General features: G+C 37.1%; 1 protein-coding gene across 9 annotated transcripts in view; it reads left to right on the top strand.

Moving 5' to 3' along the window:
• The window catches only part of LOC141435723 (uncharacterized), a 186,822-nt gene that overhangs the window by 129,032 nt on the left and 36,004 nt on the right, over nt 1-21,786 (top strand). For all 9 annotated transcript variants that reach the window (XM_074098483.1, XM_074098481.1, XM_074098477.1 and 6 more), the window contains one exon: nt 4,888-4,942. The gene's annotated coding sequence lies outside the window, so the exon portion shown is untranslated. The remainder of the gene's footprint in view (nt 1-4,887; nt 4,943-21,786) is intronic.

The raw sequence follows: 21,786 nt of genomic DNA, 5'->3' as shown, positions 1-21,786 counted from the left end.
TATTTATAATATTGAGATTACTATATAAATCAAGTAAGTTAACGGTTTTGTGTAAATTTAAGACAATATGTTTATTACTTACAACAAATACAATGCTGCCTACTTAACCAAAAGGCGCTAAGTATATAAAATAAGTCAGTTTTTAGTTATTTACATATATGTACCATCTGATGCAGTCTTCGATCACAGAAAGGTTCTTTCTGTCATCGAAGTGCAGAGTGTATCAAGCTAACAACCGACTCATAATAATGGTACCAAAACGCTGAGTATGGCCCTTTTTGCTACTTTCGGCACAATGTCTTTTTCTTTTTTTTTTAGTATGTAAGAGTATGTAATAAGGTTGTCTTATGTTTAATTGTATTTTTTTCTTTTTGCTGTGCCAAAATTTGGCGAATAAATTTATTCTTTTCTTTTTTCTTTTCTTAAAACATTCCGAAACTATAGACTTAAATATTATTCGTTCTTATTAGACCCCTTCTCCGAAAAACATACATGATGACACAGTGTTCCTGTGTTGCACGGAGAAGCAAAATAAAAATTGTGTAGTTCAGTTTGCTCATTAGCACAAGACTATGGAGGACCGAGAAAAGTTGTGACAGAGGATTTTTGGGTACATAATTATTAACTGCTAACGATCTCGCAGTAGCGCGCGTTTAATAGTTCGAGACTTGAACTAAAAAAGAATCGCTTCGCTACCATATAAATTTCAAAAAATCGACGTTGTCACTATTCTACTCTGTCATAACTCTCCTCGGTCACCCGTACTAAGAATATTTTTTCTTTGATCTTCTACTACGAGGACACACTTACCTTAGGTTCAACTCTGTGTGCATTAAAAATCTTTCTCATTGATAATTACAGCCCTAATCTAATTAAACGTGCTTGAAACTTTAAAGTTTAATTAATAAATATTTTCCCACATTTTATGACTTGCATCAACTCTTGCGCAAGCAGGCTGAGGAGCGACCTGATCCGCCAACTATTGCAAATCTTTAATTAACTTGGATGTTTGTAAAAATGAGCTAGAACCATTGCGAGCGCGTCGCTGCTCAGATTAAGGGACAGATGGCAGAAAAAGGGTTAAATGATTTCGTCATTGATTTAAATGGCCATAATCTTCTAAGCTCTTTAACTATGTCGTAGCAAGTACGTTGCCAGGGGGGAGGGAGCTACAGCCCCCATCCCCATAGAGAATCGAAAAAATGTAGCCTTTATTTTTTGACACGTTGAAGTTTGGTTGATAAGCTCTCCACGGTACGTACTTTTCCCATCCTCTATACTTCCACAAGCCAACCCCCCCCCTCCCTTGATCATCGGCTGGTTACGTCTTTGCGTCGTACATAGGGCAATGGCCAAAACAGAGACTTGAACAAATCTATAAGAACACACGCAAATAACTAAACCCAATTATCACCACCACCACACTGCAGTGACGCGTTTCAAACTCAACCAGAGCTCATCTTCATGGTGAACGGTTGTGCTGCTCTGAAGATGAGCTCTGTTTGTGTTCGAAACGCATCAGTATATAGTGCGGTGGTGGTGATAGTTGGGTTTTTGTGATTTGTGTGTTCTTACAGAGTGGAAGTATCATAATTAGGTTCGCAGTGAGCAAAGTAATTGTTTTAGTTCATTTCACAAATAAATCGTCTATGTAACTGTATGATTAAATACAAACTGCTGCGAACGCTACCGACGATTAGCGCTTTAGTATTTAGGTTATGTCCTAACTGGGCTAGCGGATATTGCTAATTCAAATGTATGCCTTTCGTCGACATTTTATTTCAATGAAGCATGTCACGACATGTTTCGTTTTCCTTGAAAACTTCGACTTTTTATGAGCAAGATGTTTGGTCGATCGCTGTCCCTGTCTGCCATTGAACTAAGCCTTTATGGTTCCTTATTTCTCATTGTAACCTTGAAGCTAGCAGTAAAGTTAGCAGTGGCATGAAGAAAACATTTTCGTCAAGTATCTCGGAGGGTGAGGGAAACGTGATTTAGGTATGTTGTCGCAACAGTCTAGGTTTCCAAAGAAATATAGAAGATTAAAAACCTTTTTAGGGTTCCGTAGTCAACTAAGAACCCTTATAGTTTCACCGTGTCTGTCCGCCTGTCTGTCTGCCTGTCCGCGGGTAAGCTCAGAGAGCTGTTATTTTTCGATTCAGTGATCTATTTGCGAAATATTCTGCTTTAAAGTGCAAATTTTCATTAAAATCGAGCCTCCCTAAAATCTAAACTGTTGGGTGTAAAATTTAGAAAAAAATCAGGATGGTAGTAAGTATATCAAATTTATAAGGAAAATTATAACGGCTAGGATTGCTTGAGAAATATTAGTAGTTTAAGAGTAAATAGCAGCTTAAGGTATAAAATACACCTAAACTTGGAAGATTCCGTACACAGTACGAAGTCCTTAGAAACAATTACTTGATTTTTTCGCAATGGCTACGGAACCCTATCTTGGTTGTGTCCGACGCGCTCTTGGCCAGTTTTTTTTATTGAAATATCAAGTTATGGCCGTAGTACTACTACTATTATTCATCTTTTATTTAAAAGCTAACTACCTAAATTACTTAGAGAAGAGTAGGTAACTCATCTAGATAAATAAAATAAAAGAAATGAAGGATTATTTAGCTATTTCCAAAAATATGAATTTAGTTATCATCATCCCAGCCTATATACGTCCCACGGCTGGGCACAGGCTTCCTCTCAGAATAAGAGGGCTAGGGCCGTAGTTCCCACGCGGGCCCAGTGCGGATTGGAAACTTGACACACACCATTGAATTGCTTCGCATGTTTGTGCAGGTTTACTCACGATGTTTTCCTTTACCGTAAAGCTCGTGGTAAATTTCAAATGTAATTCCGCCCATGAATTTCGAATAACTCAGAGGTGCGAGCCGTGGTTTGAACCTACGATCCTCTGCTTCAGAGGCGATAGGTAAAACCAACTAGGCCACCACGGCTTTTTTATATTCCCGGTTATTCGTAAATAGAAAAATTTTACCCTACTCTGGTATAGTCTAAGTCTGAAACTCTAAGAAATTATAATTTTCCCGGTAGATACGAGAAGTTTTCAAAATATTGACGATCGTACTTAGTACCAAACTAATAAAGTACTCGTTGGTATATACAACAGACAGATCTGTCACTTGTAAACCCTGTACATTTGACTTACGCCCGGTCCAATTCCGCTTGGCAACCATTAATCAATCGGTTATCGACGTGGATTTATAGCATATGCACTTATTAATAAGCTAGTAGTGGTTAAAAAATACATCGTTAGGGCGCGCGGGAGTCGGGTGAATCTACGAGAATTAACTGTCTTAGAAGTTCACTCAAGAAATCAAAACCACAAGGATTTTATCTTCGAATTCTAAGTGCTTAACTGTGAATTATTTAAAGCTAGCGACTTCCCGGTTTCGCGCGTGTAAAATTTTAAAAAAGGTCACTAATTAAAGGCATTACCCGCGCAAAGCCGGGGCGCGCCGCTATTATATTCATAAACCTTCCATCCATCCGTCAACGTATTGTCATAGCCATACAACGAAGATGTGCGAGGATGTGTTGCAAGTAGAGGTGAGACGTATTTACTGGAATAGGTTTTGGCTTGGACGCGTGAGTACGCGTTCCCGCCCGCGATTCTTTTAGCGTACGAGTATTTAGGAGTACGGCGGCTGACAACGTTCCGCCAACTTGAAAACAAGCTTTTATGTACACTTTTTAATTGGAAAAATTATAAAAATTGCTGACAGTCCTAAGCCTGTATGAAGTATGAAGGGAAGTTTTTAGTCGGTATTTAATATAAGTTAAAATTTAAAAAATATGAAGTGTGGAGACTGAACTGTGACGTGGAATTCGATTCGATTTTGTTCGATAATATTCGTAAAACTACTAAAACTAGTAGGATGTATGCGCAATCACGGGAGCGTATTTACGGAAATCATTTTGTTTACGCAATGAGTCAATTGAGTTAAGTACTCGTAGATACTCGTGGACCTAGTCTTTGGATCTAGTCTTTTTGTGGACGCGTACTCGCAAGACTCAGTCCGCGTTTTGCCTAGTACGTCTCACCTCTAGTTGCGAGGAATGTGTTTATCATAAACCAATGCAAATTGCAATTACCTATCCTCGCTGAGCATATCTCTGGGGGAAACGGAACGGAGCATTGCTATACACCCTGCCAATAGCAGCGATCTGGATAATTATTGTAAAACTAGGCTTTTAGACTAAGAAAAAGTTAGTTTGAGCTTTTTTTTTCATAACCTATTTGTAACAACATAAATTTTACTTCTTATATCGGTAGAGTTACCCTAGAGACTTGCAGCGCGGCCTTTAGCGTTTTACATCTTTGACATCACTAATGGTTCGCCGGATATTGTCGTAATGAACTAAAGACCGATATTTTATGAGCCAAAGTTTATTTTTAAACTAGCTTAAGCCCGCGGCTCCACCCGCGTGGTATTCGGTTATCGCGCGCTGTTCCCTCGGGAACTTTGCATTATTCCGGGATAAAAAGTAGCCTATGTCACTGTCGGGCCCATAAACTATCGCTATGCCAAAAATCACGTCGATCCGTCGCTCCGTTACTGCGTGAAAGAAGGACAAACATACACACAAACATACAAACACACACACTTTCGCATTTATAATATTAGTATGGATGTTGATGTCTCATTTGGCAACGTTTAGAAACAATTTAAAGAGTCTACTCGTGACCACGGCCACTGTAATGTTGCCGAAACGTCGAAGTAAATTACTCGTGTGTGTTAGCGTGATAACCACGCACAGGGTATTTTGACTATGAGTGAAAATCACGAAAGTTTAAGACATTATAGCAATGTATTAATATAAAACGTAGTGTCTATTTATAAATTTTGAACTTATTTATTGCAGGTACAAGATTAAATTGAAGCAAGCATGGTACCATAGCGTCACCAAAAGCATCAGGGTAAGTCAAAATATTTTCTGGAAACATTAGGATATTTTATTCCGGTTGGCTGATATGACTTGATATTTATTAGCAATCCAATATTTAAGTTTTTACTACATAAATTGAAACCTAATAGTAATTTAGGTAGTAGTGGTTTAGGTTCTCGAATGGCGTCCGCGGACCGGGAGACGAGCTGTCGGTAGGCCTCCAACAAGATGGAGCGACGACTTGGTTAAGATCGCGGGATCGCGGTGGATGCGGAAAGCACAAAACCGGTCTGAATGGAGAGCCTTGGGGGAGGCTATGTCCAGCAGTGGACGTCTTTCGGCTGACATGATGATGATGATGATGAGTAATTTAGTAGTTTGATCTGTAGTGTATCAAGCAGAGTGTCATGGATGGGTTTGTACCTGGGCTAACACCTCTGAGCTTATCGGAATTCGTTTGGTGGAGGAAACCTGCAAAGATATTCAATGATAGTCTATGAAGAGAGGAGGGAGTTGATAGGAGGTCTACGATGGGCGGGACGGTATGTAGCCTGAGATAATGAACTAAAATCATTTCTTTGCTCACCCGCGACCTTATGATAGCTAAGCTTATGCAAGATATACGTGTTCATGCAGTTCCTCCACCTCCACATTGTAAGAACACACACAAATGACACAAACCCATCTATCAACACCGCCACACTACACTGACGCGTTTCAAACTCAACCAGAGCCCATCTTCAGAGCAACACAGCCGTACACCATACGAGATAGTGTTTAATTTTAATGCACGTCAAGTTAACGAGTATTTAAGTACAGTCAAGGATTTAGCTTTCACTTATCCGCGTCGTAAATATCGTCCTAAGGATATCTAGGCTCGTTTTTATGTACATTTGATCTCATTAGAATGATTGCGAGTCACGATTCGCAGGTACAGTCTGCAAATTGTATTAATTCCTACTTCTTACTTTTTAATGAACCTCTTTGTATTTACTGGATACTGGATTGAAACAAGAGCATTACATTGACAATATCAAATCTGTGTAGGTTATTAATCTATCAACCAAACTTATCAAGGACCTACCTAGAATAGGGTGACAATACAATTGGTAATTTTTAATTTGTAGCCGTGGTGGCCTAGTGGTTTGACCTATTGCCTCTCAAGCAGAGGGTCGTGGGTTCAAACCCCGGCTTCCACCTCTGAGTTTTTCGAAATTCATGTGCGGAATTACATTTGAAATTTAACACGAGCTTTGCGGTAAAGGAAAACATCGTGAGGAAACCCGCGAAGCAATTCAATGGTGCGTGTCAAGTACCCAATACGCACCGGGCACGCGTGGGAACTATGGCCCAAGCCCTCTTGTTCTGAGAGGAGGCCTGTGCCCAGCAGTGGGACGTATATAGGCTGGGATGATGATGATGCATTTATGATAATGAAAATTAAGTAATATTAATTAAATAACGCTTAATTGTCTGCTTTCAAAGCTTAAAGCACTGAATTTGCCTAGAAATTCTGCGTTAGTAACTGTAATTTTTGGTCACCACTTAGGAGTCACCGCTTACATAGGTCTAGTGCTTGACTTGAAGGGGGCGCTACCGTGCCCCTATACGTACAGTATACAGGATGGCTCATTTAGATCGGTTAGTATGGGAAAGTCTGAAACTATAAGACATACGAAGATCTGTTCTTAGGAACCATGTCACCGATTTTACTAACAAGAAAAACTGCAATAAAACATTTTTAAAAAATTGTTATCAGTACGCGAATCGAACCAGGTCGTTTTGAAAAAAAAAAACTTACATTATTTCTATTTGGATATCCATAGTGTAAACTAGGACCTACCTAGTACCTACACTGTAGGTCATAAGCAATAAATGTCACTACGAAACACGATATCTAGAATGAATAAAATGCATTGTTTTCATATTCTTTAATAATGTAAGTTTTATTTTTCAATTCCCGAGTTGAGTACAGGTTTTTTGTAATGTGTGCCTTATACTTTTAGACTTTCTCATACCAACCGATCTAAATGAGCCAGCCTGTATTATGTAGATCTTGATTAGAAGCAATTTTAATTACTCAGGACAGATTATCATGCCACCGCAGCACTATAAGAGCCAACACTACATAAACTAGGAAACAAAGATGAAGATTTTGTGCAAATTCGTCGTCAATTACAGAAATTGAAACGAAAGGCGACGAAACAATATTTTACAATGCTACCAAGTTTCTTAATTAAGAAAACTACATATGCATGAATTTAAAACAATAAGACGACCTTGCTTAAAACACGTTATTAATAATTAACTCCTTTTCTTACCGACGTACGAATAAGCATGATGTATGTAAATGCATGAATTTCTTTAAAAGTGCCGACTGGTTTTTACTTCAAACTAAAGGCAACATGTATGTTGTATTTAGTTAGATAGTGTCACAACTAAAAACATTTTTTTATAGGGGAGTGTTCAAAAACACGCTTTGAAAGTTTTTTCATTTCTCATGCTCGTAAAGTTCGTTTTTATGCTGGATCAAGGCGACATAAAATGACTTTTTATGCTCTAAGACCAAGGCAATTAGGTGTAAACAGCCACAAACAAAGAAGTTTCTACAATTATATTTTTGATAAAATTTAATTTATATAAAATTAAAACCAATGAAATCAATCAAAACAGATAAAAAAAAAACCAAATTTATAATTATGTAATGATGCATAAACAATAAAAGGTACATAGTAAGTGTACAATTGTTTCCACTGTTGATATTTTCATTTCCTCGCTATCGAAGTGAAAAGTAGAGTGTAAAACTCGAGCATGGGACCCATTTTCCCCTCGGCGTGTCTATCCACTCTCGCCGTACCAGCTCGGGTGGCTATATGAACGTCTCGGGTAAAATGGCTCGTTTTATGCTCTTGTACAATCTACATTTTTTTTAATGGCCCACCTGGATTTTTTTTCGTTGTCATTATCCAGCTAACTAAAGCAATGATGTATATTGAACAACATTACCAAAAACTGACAAAGACGCAGCTCAAATCTAACATATATGGCCCCCATAACATATATGGCATACGGGCCCCGGCCCCGGCTTTATGGTTTCGTGTATCCGAGCCATTAGGTAGGGTACTTATTTATTTGAAACTATAGTTAAGTCAGTATCAGTTTCACAATAATTATGGCAACCCTACGTACGTATGACCCTTTAAATTATTATTTTTTGCTCCTAAGATACCATGTATTTAACATCAGTGACCTAAGGTAAAAGTATAAACAACTTGAACGGACTCAGAGACTACGAAAACGGTTTGTTTGTTTGAAATTGTCTGTGGTCAAGAGCAAACGTGGCGGGCCGCCTGAGCAAAAACAGGACCGGCCAGTGTGCGGATACAGGGTGCGTAAAACTATACCACTAATATTAAAAATTTGAAAGTTTGTAAGCCTGTTTGTTTGTTTGTTTGTTACCTCTTCTCTTCATGTCTAAACCGCTGAACCGATTTAGATGAAATTCGGTATACAGATGATTTGAGTCCAGTGGAAGCACAAAGGATAGTTTTATCCCGGAAAATTCCATAGTTCCCGTGGTATTGCGATAAACGAATTCTACACGGACGGAGTCGCAAGCCATAGCCAGTAAAATAATAAATAATAGAGTTTTATATTACTTAAGTTTCACCAACGGCTCAGACATTTGTCGAACAGTAAACATCTTACGGCTGATATGATTTATTTTTATTGATATATTTTTTTTTTATTGATGATAAAGTTCTATCAAGTAATATAACCAGTGTCGATCCAGCCGCCAAATATTTGGGTTACAGAAATATACTGAACCGGAGATTTGATGTTACTAAGTAGTTAAGTACTTGGTAAAACCTACTCTAAAAATTATTACGGTTTATTAACTAGACATACCAATTTTAATTCCACGTTAGTAGTTGAATCAAAATAACCGTAGAATAAGAATAAGAGTGTTTTTGTGTGGAAATTGTTTTGAATAGATATTCAAATTTTAATTAAAAAAGTTAATATTTTTTATAATTATACCTATTCACTTTTTTGATGCTTATGTTCCGTTGGCGTTATTTGTTTTCTTTTTACTTAAATCAAAATCGATTGATCAGTAATAATTTCACTAAGTCAGTAAATGTTCCTGTTTAGGAAAATTTATATTGTTGCTGATAGCCGCGACGTCGTCTACGAAGAATTAGTTTATTTCTGTCTTATTAGAACTATGCCATGGTTCCATATCTAGTGCATGCCAAATTTTGAACATGAAACTACCGTGAGACTCACATATTAAATGATATTGTAACGGATACCTCACGTCTTAAACCGAGTTTAGCTCGACATGTTTCGGGCTATTTCGTAGCCCTTCCTCTCAGGAGCACGCGACTCGGCGGCTGCCGCAACACGCACACTACGCGCCACCGCTCTGCTCGCACGACACGACTGCTGCTCCTGAGAGGAAGGGCTACGAAATAGCCCGAAACATGTCGAGCTAAACTCGGTTTAAGACGTGAGTTATCCGTTATAATATCATTTAACATGCCAAATTTGATATCAACTCTTACTAACAGAAAACACAAAAATCATATTTATAATGTTTTATAAGAATAAAGTTGCATTAATAATACTACATGAAATGATAAACCTATGATTGATATGGACAAAGAAACGGGGTTCATAATAAAAAAAAAACTTTTGACCAAAAAAAACATGTCGTGTACGTATTGAGTCACAAAATTAATTATGCAACCAGAGCACGCTGTATATAGACTAACGATTGATTAAGTGGTCGTCACGTCTCTAGAACTGCCATCGAACTGTAGGCATAAAGGTATGTACCTACGTTCGGTAACATAATTTTTAGTCTCTCTCATTCGGAAAGTGAGAGAACACCAATATCGCACTCGAATTATTGGCACCCTTCCCGCATGCTCGGGTATCTCGTATGATATAGGTACTTTTCCTCCCTCGTTGAACAATCTACTATTCTGCACTTTATAGTCGCCTATGGATAAAAGTTTATCTGCAATATTCGTGAGTTTATAAACACGTGATTAGGGATCATATACGAGTATAATGTCTCCCTAATGTAGGTAAGTATCGAAAATACAAACTGAAACATGGATGCTCAGAAAAACCAGAAAAAGACCAGCGCTGGGAATCGAACCCAGGTCCTCAGCATTCCGTGCGGCGTGCTGTACCCCTACACTACCACTGGACAGGAGTACAGACACAAATTCTCCTATGTACCACATATCTCAGAGCTTTTTTGAACCAACAAACGAGCAACAATAACAAACCAGCTGAGATATGTGGTGCATAGGAGAAATTTATGTCTACACTCCTGTCCACTGGTGGTGTAGGGGTACAGCACGCAGCACGAAATGCTGAGGACCTGGGTTCGATTTCCAGCGCTGGTCTTTTTCTGGTTTTTCTGTGAATCCATGTTTCAGTTTGTATTTTCGATATGGATTTCACGGGATGACCGTAAAAGTAACAAAATTTGGAGTTGAAATAAAAAAGACTCCATAAATCAAACTTAACTAGGTAAGTAGTTTTTTTTTGCTTATATCAACCTATTTTATTTAAGTACATATATTTTATTCCCGCAACTCTCACGATGTCGTCAGTCCACCTGGTGGAAGGCCTGCTAACGCTTCATCTTCCGGTTCGTGACCGCTACTCGAGGATATTTCTTCCCCAACGGTTATCTGTTCTTCGAGCGATGTCGTGAGAGTTGCGGGAAACCGGTGGATGCAAGTGGCGAGTTTTCCTTCATTGTGGCGTTCTAAGGGGGAGGCCTTTGATCAGCAGTGGACGTCTTCCGGCTGATGATGATGATGATGATTTTTATTAACTACACTTTGAAATTTTATTTTACGCGTGTACGTTTGTGTATAATAAAAACGTAGTTAAATAGTTAAAGTACTGTTGCCTTATTTATCCTCATAATGCTACATTTGAATCGGATGTGAATAAAAAAACAAAACTAGAAATCCGTGCATGAAGAACAAATTAATCGTTTTTTAACGAGACTTAAGCAAAAAAATACAAGGTTAGACTAAAATAGTCTGTTTGTCTGTTACCCAAAGAGTCATTAGGGGTCCATGTATACAAACAGAAATCTAACGAAGAATGCACCTTACCTGAGGGTTTTCCATTGCTTCTGGACCAAATCCTAAAATAGAAGATGGCAAGTGCACCAAGGCTTTTCCACTGTTTCGACTCTTAATCTTAAATTTGAAGGCAGATTTCCAGCCTGCTCCTTACTATTTTAAAAACGGTAACTAAGAAAATTACCACCATAAAATGTTTTTTAAACCACAAACCAAAAAAAAGAATGACTAAAATATTAATGCCTGAACTTATCTCTACTCTCTATTAAAAAGAAAGAAAGGAAAAGAAAGAAAGGGATCTTTATTGAAAAGATCCCTTCCAGGGATAAGTTCGCCTTTGTACTCTTTTTGTTTTGTTTTCTTTTTGTATTATTTTGTGTTTTATGTACAATAAAGCATTTGCATACATACATACATACATACTCGTATCATCCCTGTGCAGAGGCATAGGCAGTAGAGACTGTCTATTATTCATTATTATGGTAGTTAATTGAGGAGTTTATTATTTATTATCCACTGAGGCAAAGGTTCAATAGATGAATCAACACCATAAGCCGAAAGGCTTCCACTGATGAACAAAAGCTTCCCCCTAGAACTCTACGTCTACATTGCACGAGAGAACGCCACTAGCATGCAGTTGCCCGCAACTCCCGCGATATCGTTACTTTGTCCCAAGGCTCGGAACCGGTTTATAAAATAGCGGTAAATACCGGTTTATTTCGGTTTAACTCCGAACTCGAACGAACGAACGTTTTTAAGAACTTAACTATAACCTAAATAAACCGGTTTATTCGACGAGTGACAGCTGGCCGGCCGGCGGCGGGCGGCGACGTTTATCCTGCGACGGAATTAACCGGTTTTATTGTTCTAAACCGGTTAATCTGGAAATGTTCCCTTAAAAACCGGTTTAAAAATAACGGTTTCGCGAGCGAAACTAAAATGAAAAGGTTTTGCACCAAGTACATGATAACGGTTTGGAAATTTAACCGGTATCCGAGCCGAGCCAACTTGCCAACGCTTCGGCTTTCAGTTCATGCTCGCCACTCAAATACTTTTCTAACCCTACGGATGGATGATTAAATTATTATCATATCTAAGCAAGGAAAATACTAAAAGCTTAAAAAGTTTCTGTTAAACTTATTTGTCATTTAAATACTTATTCCTTTAAAAATTATACGGAATTATTTTATTCTTTACAGCGTTTCAATATAACTCGGAACACTTAGTTTTATAGGCGGTAAACCTAATTGTAACCTTTTTTCGACCGTTAAATTGCTTATCGAATCCATATGCGAATGAAACTAGTAATATTAAAACTGTATATCACTATTTTGTATCGTTTCAATTTGAGTCTACATGCTTTATTATTAGGTCTATATTGTTTTAATTTTGTACTAGTAAGATAAGTTAAACAGTTATTATGTACTATTATGTGCAGTAATTAAAATCAATTAGTTAATCGCCTGCTGAAGTTACTTAGCCTGTGGTTGATCAATGATGTTTTGTATCTATATGTGTAAATTAACTGACACAAAAGTTAATGATTTTGGGACAAATTGTAATCGTTTTACTACTTTGTTAATAATGACTTTTCTTTATTAGGGTTGTGTGCCTGAAGAAGAAAAAGTGCCTATTTTTGGATGACTGTATTGTCTGTCTGTCTGTTTTTTTGGGAATGCGTGGATTTAAGATTAAAATCAAACTATAAAGTCTGCAATCATGGTGAGTTGCAGACATCAATCAGCGCTGCAGGCGTTTAACGCTTCAGCATAATGCTGAGTCAGCGACCGTTTCACTTTCGCGGGGACACACAACATTGTATATATTGTATTTAATGTTTTCATGTGTTTTTCTGTATTTTTTTTATTTTATTTGTGTTAATTTTGCTGTATATGTGTGTCTTCTGTGTAAGTGAATAAATGTCTTCTTTCTTTCTTCTTTCTTTCTTTCTTTAGTTGTGGAAAATTTAATTCGTAAGTACCTACACGTAACCTTACAGCACAAATAAAGGTAAAAGGCTGAACATTACTAATTTACAAAAAATACTTATTGTTTGCCTGATTTTTAATTTGTATAGAACTCTCCGTGCGCCAGTTCGACTTGATATTGGCTGGTCGTTAGCCTACAATAAGTATCAACCTCTCTCATAAATGTCAATATTTTTTTATTGATAATCTTGTTATACATGTCGTACAGTGACAAACTAGTTACATGTATGTGACAAAAATACATAAAACAACGATCAAGGACAGAGAAGGGAACAATCTAGACTGAAATTAATACAGTAAACGGTGTCATATTGTCTTCTCAGAACACGTCAAATAATACCGGGTTTTGCCTATAATAGAAACAACGAATCAAAATAGTGAATGCTTAGGTATACCTACTATACAAAGTCAACATTTTATTGACTATTGAAGCCTTCAAGATTAACATAATACATTATCCTACTAGTTTGGGATTTTTCAGTGTAGGTACCTACGTATAAACATAGGATTCCCTGTCAAATTACACTTTTTTAAGATATTTGCCGGCTGTAACTATGTTATACGAATATTTTACGGTCAGTTTGACATTTAACGGTAAGTTTGATTGGTCGAGATCCTTTTAAGGGATAAACTCGTCTTTGTATATAGTTATGTATCTCAGAGCTTGTCGATTGTTTGTTTCTTTCCTTTTGTATAACAAAGAGTTTAGTCGCACCGACTTACTTTAGCGATAACAATTTCAAATCTGTTGTCGAATTCGTTTCATTAGAATCAGTAAAACCGCTAACTTCTTTAAACAAACAACAGATAAGCAAAGAAATAAAATCGTCAAATTAATTTGCCGTTATTAAAACAAAGTAAAATTTAACAGTTGACGATAAAAATGCTGGTAATAAAGAAATATGTCTCTCCGTTATACCGATACTAACCACGAATTCGAACTTTATTGTAAACTTTTTAAGATAAAAATACGACAAAGTGACTAGTGTCACCACGCTATCGATAGTTATCTTCTCGATCGATTTAATTTTCGATACCATTGCGATACCTAAAACTTACATTGCCACCTATCTCATCTGATTAAAAGTGCAAATGAGACTAAACGTGTATATCACTGGTCCAGAAACAGTTATTCATACTAGCCTTTAAGAGCGCTAGGTGTAAAAACAGACGGTAGAACCAATTCCTTAGATTTACATTTATTTTTAGCTTATCGAACAGTTGTCGATGGACGATCGATCGCAACACTAAAAACGAGACTGATACAGTTTCTAAAAATAGTTATTGCGGTAATTGATCCATCGAAAATATTTACACCTGCTTACAAATAAAACATGTTTTATTTATACACATTGAACAAGTATGGTTCGTGTAGTGACCGAACGAGTATTCTGAGAAGCAAAAATAACGGGATTATTCTAACAACTTTGTGCGAGAAGTGACTCGTTTTTTTCACGGCAATGTAGTTTCGAAAAAAGCCGTGGTGGCCTAGCGGTTTGACCTATCGCCTCTCAAACAGAGGGTCTTGGGTTCAAACCCCGGCTCGCACCTCTGAGTTTTTCCAAATTCATGTGCGGGATTACATTTGAAATTTACCACGAGCTTTGCGGTGAAGGAAAACATCGTGAGGAAACCTGTACAAACCTGCGAAGCAATTCAATGGTGCGTGTGAAGTTCCCAATCCGCACTAGGCCCGCGTGGGAACTATAGCCCAAGCCCTCTTGTTCTGAGAGGAGGCCTGTGCCCAGCAGTGGGACGTATATAGGCTGGGATGATGATGATGTAGTTTCGAGCAAAGATTGATATTGTTATTGAGGTAGATCGCGTTTCAATGTTGAAGTTTTACCATTATTAAGTTTCGTTAGGAATACGAAAAGTTGATCAATACCTACACTGAAAACTTCAGACACTGCTTATCTGTTTTATTTTAAGCTAGTTAAACGCATCGCATATATTTACAAATAAACCTTAATTATTAGAAATGTATTCATATATTCTGCTAAGTCAGTAATTCTACTTAATTTCTAACCCCCTTATTCATAAAACTTAACAAGCCTATGTTAACTAACAAATGCTTTGTCCCTTTCTAACAAATAGAAATGTCGAAGTGACAGATAAGGACAAACGAATTTTAGCGGCATTTTAACTAAAATAGGTTTGATTGTCGTTTATGAATAAGGGGGTAACTCTATAACTCATAATTTGCACTTGTCAGTTGCGCTTCACTTTTTTTTAGTAGAAAAACAATACGGACAGAAAAACGGCCAGTATTCAATTTTTTAAATAGCATCAAACCTCGCTTAGCCTCCCTTAACAGGCGTAAGGTAATTATCCTAGTGCCTAGTGTTTGATCTAATGCCCAAAATACATGACGCACTGTTGTCACTTTTTTTTTAATTGACTGGATGGCAAACGAGCAAGTGGGTCTCCTGATGGTAAGAGATCACCACCGCCCATAAACATCTGCAACACCAGGGGTATTGCAGATGCGTTGCCAACCTAGAGGCCTAAGATGGGATACCTCAAGTGCCAGTTATTTCACCGGCTGTCTTACTCTCCACGCCGAAACACAACAGTGCAAGCACTGCTGCTTCACGGCAGGATTAGCGAGCAAGATGGTGGTAGCAATCCGGGCGGACCTTGCACAAGGTCCTACCACCTGCAAAACCTGCACTTATTGCTGATGACAAAAAATTACAGATTACATCTACTGAGTCACTGACTAGCTAGCAGTCAAAAATCTACCTTCATGTTGCATTTGTAACTATCATACTGGCAGTAAAAAAGAAAAAAAAACCTACTTTAAGGTATAGTACAATCGATTCCACTTTCGATTATAAACAAAGTAATTTCAGGTTTTCAATTATTTAATTAGCACCTTGTCGATTAAAAAACTTGTCGCCGTTTTATCTTACAGCTATTAAATTTATTAACCTTTTGTTATGTCTGCCAGAACGTAGATTCTTTTCATTGATAATATGTAGATCGAAAACGTCAATGCATGTTTTAATTTAATAAAATAGTTATTATTTATTACAAGTACGAATTAATTGATATTGTATTAAATATTCAGTTGTTATGGTAATGTAGAGACATAAATCCCACAAAACGTTCAGTTTTGATCACGATTTTAGTTCAAGTTGATGAAATAGTTGAAGCATTCAACAGCTATTTTGTTTAGTGAATTAATTCTTATATAAGTACAAGGTGTTTATGAAACGGTAAAGCCGTATATTGCTTATCTCCTATTTTTTCTCTATGAACCTTTTTTATGTATCACTTACTATTGTGGTGTTCAATAAAAAGTAATTGTATTGTATGTTTTAAAGTTAAACCAGAATATTAAAAAAAATCGGGAATTCTCAATTGCCAAATTCAAAATCCAAATCCAAATCATTTATTGAGCAAATAGGCCGCACGGGCACTTTTACACGTCGTTTTTTAAACTACTCGTACCAGCGCTTTCGGAAAGACCATCATTGCCAAGAAGAATGCGCCGCAAGAAACTTGGCAAAAAGTATTTTTTTTCAAAATAAAATATATAGAAACTACAGAAAAAAATACAAATAATAATAATAACAACACAGGGATGTATGGGGTCCCTTAGTTACAAAACTAAACACTTACCACTCGTATATCTACGTTCAGTGGAAGTGTAGAACTTCCACCGTCATTAATAAAAAAAAAAGTTTCTGAAATATACATTGAAGCCGATAAATGAATAAATGACAAATATAGCTCTGGATATGTAAATTTGGAAGTGAAGAGGAGAGACCTTTGCCTGGCAGTGGGAGTGGATCGCTAAATATAATAATAATAATAATAGGTACTAATAATATAAGCCGTGGTGGCCTAGTGGTTTGACCTATCGCCTCTCAAGCAGAGGGTCGTGGGTTCGAACCCCGGCTCGCACCTCTGAGTTTTTCGAAATTCATGTGCGGAATTACATTTGAAATTTACCACGAGCTTTGCGGTGAAGGAAAACATCGTGAGGAAACCTGCACAAACCTGCGAAGCGATTCAATGGTTCGTGCGAAGTTCCCAATCCGCACTGGGCCCGCGTGGGAACTATGGCCCAAGCCCTCTTGTTCTGAGAGGAGGTCTGTGCCCAGCAGTGGGACGTATATAGGCTGGGATGATGATGAATAATATACAAATGTTTCCATTGATTGGTCAATGTTAACATTGTAATGCGTCAAAGGCGTGATAACGATATAATTAAATCATAAATTTCGATGTAAACTCCTAACAGCCACTGAAATATTCTACACTAGCTTTTGCCCGCGGCTTCGTTTGCGTGGAATTCGGTTATGCGCGCTGCTCCCTCGGAAACTGTGCATTTTTCCGGGATAAAAAGTAGCCTATGTCACTCTCTGGCCCATGAACTATGTCTATGCCAAAATTACGTTGATCGGTCGCTCCGTTTCGACGTTAAAGACGGACAAACATACAAACAAACAAACTCACACACTTTCGCATTTATAATATTGGTACTTATGGATTAATTTTAAGGCACAATGTATAACAATAACTATTAATAAACTGGAAGTAAAGATGTCGAAGAAATTGTGGGACATTTTCGCATTAAATATCAAAATGTCCGCCAAGAAAATAAAATTATAAAATTCCTAAACTTAAAGTTACAGAATAATACACGATTTGGAATATTATATTTACAATACCCGCACGACGCATAGTGTCAACAATATGATTATATGGATTATTGACATACTTAATTTTTTTAAAGCCACCTTTCCAATCGTCATTTTTTTTATTAGTCTACACTAACCGTAGTCTATACGAAGTGCCTATTTGCGTCGATATTTCGTGCCCCCCAGGATACATAGCGTCAATAATCAATAAAGATTATTGACAAAATATCGACACAAATTGACTCTATAATATGGATCAGTCAATACTCAATACTTTATTGCTTTTCCACAATGTATGGTTACGGATGTTACTATATAGGATAATTATGTGAATAATCCTTAAAGATTAGGGACGATTAGCGTCAATTTGTGATATAATTAGGAAATAATAATAAATGACGATTGAAAAGGTGGCTTCAATAATAACAATAGTATAGATCCAATAATTAAATTCTTGACATTGTTCCAAAGACAGTTGATCGTAAAAGTAACAAAATGAGCAGAAACAGGCTTATGCATCATCTGCTTACAAGTAGCATTTAACCCATGTTGAATTTAAGATAATTTTAAACATATCCTAGTTGCAATAAGGTGCATGTTTGAGGACACGACTTTAGATGAATTATGGCAAAGTCACGTATCTTGTTTTAAAAGGTTAGTTTTTGATGAACGGTGGAACAGCTGATGTTTTAACAGTACAGCCTATTAATAGTATACGGGCCGATACATGTATTTTTTTTATTACGATACACGGAAGTTCATGCAACGTACCTACCAAACCACCAATTAACCAACCACAAATAACCAGCAAGAACCAGCAATTTCTATAAATTTCATAAAATTGCACTAAAATTATTTAAAAAAATGTACCAAAAGTACATAAGTAAAATTTTCAAACCTTTCAAATAAGTATTAAAAATGAGTCTTGCATTGGTACTGATGGATGATATTGTAATCAATCCCACTATATTATAAATGCGAAAATTTGTAAGTCTGTTTGTTTGTTTATTTGTTTGTTTGTTACCTCATCACGACTAAGCCACTCAACCGATTTAGATGAAATTTGGTATACAGATCGTTTGAGCTCCGGGGAAGGATATAGGATAGTTTTTATCCCGGAGAATTGCAAAGTTCCCGCGGATTAAACGAATTTTACGCAGACGGAGTCGCGGGTAGCAGGCTAGTGATACATAGGTATATTAAAAGAAGTATATAAAATTGTCAACGTGTGTTTAAAAACGCACTATGCTTAGGCTAAAAAAAGACATCAAACTGTCATGTGTGACATCGAAGAAAATGACATCCATATGCTTTTCATAACGAGACCAAAAAATGACATAAAACGTGCATGTTATTGTGTGCTCCTGCCGTGTTCGGAGAGTTGGTGTTATGACGAATTCTTCAATTAAAACAAAAATCATTAAAAAAATCCTAACTTAAAAAATAACTGGACAGCCGATGTTATCGGTAAAATATTGCGCAGGCTTAATTTGCACAGTCAAGATACGAACACTAATAGATTAGCTAAGTAACATTTCTATCAGATAGCTATCGCCTTAGGGTACGTAATAAGTATCCTGCGTTTACCCTACTTCAGAATTAAAAGGTGCTCTTATACTATAGACCGGGAGCAGATGGCAATTTGTGAATAAAATCCCATCAAAACATAAACGTGGAATGAGAGCCTTGATTGTTGACTTTAACGACAAAAGAAGTGATATCTAAACGGGTGCCAAGTGCCAAGTTCAATGGTCAGTCCTGAAATGTATTTATAACAATATAAAATATTTTATAACAACGTAAAATATCATTTCTTCTTATAACTTAGGATAATATATTGAAACCTAAGGTCTGACTTGGCTTGTCTGAAAATCATTTACTTAATTTGTTTTAAAGACGCATAAAATAAAATGATGTATTTATATTTCAGATTATGTAATAATGAGGTAGGAAAGATTATCTCCCGTTTTGTAAAATCAGTAAAATCTTAAATATTTTCACGGAACATTCGTAACAATTGAATTACAAATGTATTATAACGTGTTATTAATGTATATGTCCTATTTCAATGATTATCCGATGGATTACTCAATGTAAAATACACTTATCTTGTCACGATTATTCAATTTAGCATGCCTTTAGTTAGTTAGGGTCAAATTTTAGCATTTGGCTGGATTTGAAATTTGGTGTATAATTTTTATATTAGATGGCATTGTACGTACAGTCAGAAAAAAGCAGAACCAGCAAAAACTTGTATTAAAAATAATTTTTCAACTCAAACTTATTATTCTTCACTCATGGGGGCCGGGAAATTAAACACTTTTTTACGCATCAGCTCCCGTCACAAAAACATAGAACTTCACAAGCGTTATCTCCATCCGTTAACACCTTTGGCGGTTACTATAATTATTATTAATAATGTTAAGGAAACGACTCGATAGTGCAATCGGACCATGCGACCGCAAGTGAGGTAGATACGAGTTTATTTCATGTTATTGAGGTATATTAGCAGTTTTCTATTCAGCATAAAAGTATTGATCGTATGTAGCGATGTTAAGCCTATGTGGAACCTTTTCTCTATAAAGACCAGAAGCCTTATCGTCTAACACACTTAAAAATTACAATCGAAAAGAAATTAAAGTGATGGTGAATCCGAGCACGAGCGTTAAAGCGCTTCCGAGTTTAGGTAGATTTTACACCTTAGGCTGCTATTTACTCTTAAACTACTAATAATTCTCAAGCAAACTTAACCGTTATAGTTACTTACTAGCATCCCGAATTTTTTCAAAATTTTCCAACCAGTTTAGCTTTTAGAGGGGGGCGGTGGATTTTAATGAAGATTTGCACTTTAAAATTGAATATTTCGCAAACAGATCACTGAATCGAAAAATCCTCTCAAGTCTTGGAAACCCCCTAATAGTTTAAAGAGCTATCCAACGATACGCAACACTATAGGGTTAGTCGAGAAAAAAAAATCAGCCTCACTTTAAGTCTATGGGACGTACCCTAAAAAATTTTCAAAATTATTTTTCCTACCATTTTGTCTGCGTAGGTGCTACATATTATTATATCCGTGCAAAATTACAGCTTTCTAGCATTGATAGTCTCTGAGCGGAGCCACAGACGGACAGATGGACAGACGGACAGACATGACGAAGCCATTTTGGCTACGGAACCCTAAAAAGGGTCTGTTAAACTTAAATAAAAGTCAAGAAAATGGTAAGTATGGTTTATCTGTTTTCATTGTATTCTTAATTGAGTGAAGTTTCATGATGATATTATGTTTTAAACCGTAACATAATCAACATCGCTTGTCAAACTACCGACTTTTCTGGGTGGGCAAATTTTTTCAAGTCTGATGCGGCGCCGGGCCACTATTTACAGAGGTAGATAACTTAACTACAAAAAAAACACGCTATTAGCCAGCTGCCCGTTCAAAACATTGGCGGGCAAATTCAAACGTCTTGGCGAGCCAATTCGTGGCCCACAGGACTGGATTTGGCCAGCCGCAATTGCCTATTTTTCTAGGTGGGCAAAATTTTTTGAGCCTCAGACTACAACCTATTTTCAGAGGTAGATACTTAACTACAAAAAAACACACTATTAGCCTGCTGCCCGTTCAACGCCTTGGCGGGCAAATTCAAACGTCTCGGCGAACCAATTCGTGGCCCACAGGACTGGATTTGGCCAGCCGCAATTGCCTATTTTTCTGGGTGGGCAAAATTTTTTGAGCCTCAGACTACAACCTATTTTCAGAGGTAGATACTTAACTACAAAAAAACACACTATTAGCCTGCTGCCCGTTCAACGCCTTGGCGGGCAAATTCAAACGTCTTGGCGAGCCAATTCGTGGCCCACAGGACTGGCTTTGGCCAGCCGCAAGGCTGTTAAATTGCCTACTTTTCTGGGTGGGCAAAATTTTTTGAGCCTCAGACTACAACCTATTTTCAGAGGTAGATACTTAACTACAAAAAAACACTATTAGCCGGCTAGCCGTTCAACGCCTTGGCGGGCAAATTCAAACGTCTGCGGGCAATTTATAGCCCGCAGGACTGACTTGGCCAGCCTTGTCCCCAGCCCAAGTCAATGCAAACTTCGCTAGAAGTGGCAAGGCTA

This window comes from Choristoneura fumiferana, chromosome 15 (genome assembly GCF_025370935.1).
Source record: "Choristoneura fumiferana chromosome 15, NRCan_CFum_1, whole genome shotgun sequence".
NCBI lineage: Eukaryota > Metazoa > Arthropoda > Insecta > Lepidoptera > Tortricidae > Choristoneura > Choristoneura fumiferana.
Note: the sequence above shows the minus strand (reverse complement) of the source record. Positions and strands in the feature narration are given on the sequence as shown.